Here is a 3,487-nt window from a genome sequence, read left to right on the forward strand (position 1 = left end):
CCGACAATCGGAGTGACAAAACCTAATCTCGAAATACGCCAACCCAACATGTACCTTTGGAGACACCTGTAGTACTCCTTTATAATCACCCAGTTACGTTGTGATGTTTGGTAGCACCCAAAGTGTTCCTCCGGTAAACGAGAGTTGCATAATCTCATAGTTACAGGAACATGTATAAGTTATGAAGAAAGCAATAGCAACATACTAAACGATCAAGTGCTAGGCTAACGGAATGGGTCATGTCAATCACATCATTCTCCTAATGATGTGATCCCGTTAATCAAATGACAACTCTTTTGTCCATGGCTAGGAAACATAACCATCTTTGATAAACGAGCTCGTCAAGTAGAGGCATACTAGTGACACTATGTTTGTCTATGTATTCACACATGTATTATGTTTCCGGTTAATACAATTCTAGCATGAATAATAAACATTTATCATGATATAAGGAAATAAATAATAACTTTATTATTGCCTCTAGGGCATATTTCCTTCATCTTCTGTGTAACTCCACCTACGATGAATGAAAGCCGTGTCGAATCCAAAATATACGTGAGCTGGAACCTGCTGTCTTGGTTTGTCGTTCATGTGTTCGGCGAGATGCTCTGCCCTGACGTCACTTTTTTTAAATGAAAAACAATCTTTGCCGTCTGTACTTTAGTCTAGATGACAACAAAGAACAAGTTTTGACTGACGGCAAAGACCAGGGTTTTGCCGTCTATTATTTTTGCAACAAACGGCAAATCTGTAGTTGGCTGACGGCAAAATCTTTGCCGTCTTCTGATGAAATGCTGACGGCAAAGTATTCTTTGCCGACTTATCTTTGCCGTCTGCTTCCTGACGGCAAAATGTTTGCCCTCTATATTTAGGCCTTTGCCGTCTGTAATCCACAGACGGAAAATTACCTGATTCCTGTAGTGAGTTACAAGCTCTACAAGTATGGCAATCACACTTACAAGCTCCAAAAATGTGTATACGAAACGATCTCTTTCAATCCCATGATCTTCAAGAAACATAGTCAAGTACAATAGGCAACTTCGTACATAGAGGGCAAAGTCAAAGTAGCTCAAAGATAATATGTAATTCATGGCATCAATATCCGAATTTGTTTCTTGTGCAAAGCCAATAGAACTTTGAATTCGACCCCACTCTTCTAGAGTTTTCTCAGTAGCCAACAAGCTAGATATGGCACTGATAGCCAACGGCAAACCACCACATTTCTTCAAGATATCTTCTGAGGCTTCTTTCAAGTTATCAGGGCACTTCTCCTCACAGCCAAACATTCGCTTGAAAAATAACTTCTTTGAGTCACCAATACCAAGTGGTTGAATTTCTTGGACAAGGTCCACATCAGATGAGCAACATGATTGAGGTGCATTGTGTATGTGTGTTGTGGTAATTATTACATACCACAACCGTTCCTGACTAATGCACAATCCAGTGTTTTCCATGTTTGTACATCCCATACATCATCAATTACGATAAGGTGCCTGCAACATAGTTTTACGAAAAAATACATAAAATAGTCTGTTGTGCTATAATAGCATCAAACAATGTTTAATATGAAACATCTTAGTAATTAAGTGGAAAATCCAATTCCACTTGGATGTTCAGGTCCTTCAACTATTTAGACCACGCAGTTACTTCAAGGTACATGCTGACCTTTTGCTAAAGAAACCATAGACTAACCATAATTTTCGAATCACAGTACCATGATATACATTACCTTATGGGAAAATCATTTGTATGAGTTTCAAAAAATTGTGATAGTATTATGTATGTCAAGGATATATGTAGAAAAACATACATGTGCAATAAGGTAAAAAATAATAATTTGTGAGCTGTACTGATTAGATCACTTAGTCAAATCAAATGATTACTTTGTATATGCACATTAGATTTTTGTACTAATAATATTCACAGGTTATTTAAAAGATCTGTCATTTATACTATTTTAGTACAATAATGAAATAAATGAAAAAGTTACATAAACAATTAAAAAATGTTATGAACAACTCAAGTAATGGCTTGCTTTGACTATTAGTGGAACAGCCTAGAAAACATTTACCCCCAAATGGATAATGCTCATAAAACACATAGTTTGCCAAAATTTAAAATAGCAGAACAAGTCAACAAAGTGCTCTCCTTTTGGGGAACAAGGGAAAATCCACTCTTCAAGCGTTTGAGTTTTTCAAGACAAGGTATCAACTGTAGTTTACACAGCCATGCTTGGTTCACCAATATTTCATGGGCTATGCTGGGTTCCTAATAGGGTTTGCGCAAAAAAATTGTCTATGGGAAAAAAAGTGGCAGATCACTTCGGCATAAATATGTTGACATTGTGTGCCAGCCTAAATAATCCAAAGATGTTGCAAAAGGAAACATTACTGTTTGAAGTTAAGAGTTAAACAACAAAGTATGTATATTTGATAATTTTCAGAAAAATTAACCATGAGGCCAGTACTCAAGATAATGTAACGAAGATTTGTGCAATTTAAAATTAGGTACTAGAGCATAGCAACCTTTTATCACCGAGGAAGTTTCTGATTTGGTCAATGATGTGTTGTTCATCTCCTGCACAAGCCTAATTCTGATTGCGGAGTTGAGATAATATAGAACTGAGGATCTTCACCATATTAGGACTTCATGAAATTGACACAAAAGCCTAACATTCATAGTTTGGCCCAAGCTTGTCATAGACTTGTTTGGCAAGAGTCGTTTTTCCTAGTCCCCCATATCCAACAATGGAGACAACTTTCAACTGGTGTGCCGATGCACCCTTCTCCTGGCTCAACCAGGTCACAAGTTCTTCTCTCGGACCATCGATGCCAACAAGCTCCGATGCATCTTTGTAGACCGCGCAAAGTTGCGGGTGAACCTTTTTGTTTCTAGGTCTAGGGGACTCATCGATCTTGTAATTTCATTTTTTAGGTTGGAAATTAGATAGACAAGAGGGCTAGATAAGTGATTAGACTTTATGGCTGGATATATACATAATAAAAATAGTAAAACATACAGTGTTAAATTACATATGGCTTTAGTAAAAAATCTGTAAGCATGAGCGTGGCAGAAGCATCGATGCTTACCTTGAATATCTCGCACTGATCTCTTTCACTTGACTCTTGATGTCTTTGATGTCCTTGGCGATCTTATGGCGGGTCTTGATATCTTTTATCTTTTTCATGGTTTTGTTAAAGAGCTTCCCGAAGCCATCGGACACAGAACTGGGCCCACGTTCTATGAGAGCCATGAACTTGTCGATGTTGTCCTCGATCTCATAGGACATCTCTCGCACAACATCTACACGAAGGTTGCTTGCTTGTCAGGTTTCTCCACGTCTACCATCTCGATGAGGAATGCTTGCATGGCCTCGAGCTCATCCTTGAGGAACTTGATGTTGTCGCGGACACCACTGAGAAACTTGTATTCGTCGCTCAGGATGCTCCCCAACTTTTTCAGGATGGAGCCCATGGCTCCCGTGGAC

General features: G+C 38.5%; 1 pseudogene; it reads right to left on the reverse strand.

Annotated features, from left to right (window-relative positions):
- Positions 1-2,503: 2,503 nt before the first annotated feature.
- On the reverse strand, positions 2,504-3,480 carry LOC119350003 (annotated as a pseudogene).
- Between the last annotated feature and the right edge of the window lie 7 nt (positions 3,481-3,487).

This window comes from Triticum dicoccoides, chromosome 1B (assembly GCF_002162155.2).
Source record: "Triticum dicoccoides isolate Atlit2015 ecotype Zavitan chromosome 1B, WEW_v2.0, whole genome shotgun sequence".
NCBI lineage: Eukaryota > Viridiplantae > Streptophyta > Magnoliopsida > Poales > Poaceae > Triticum > Triticum dicoccoides.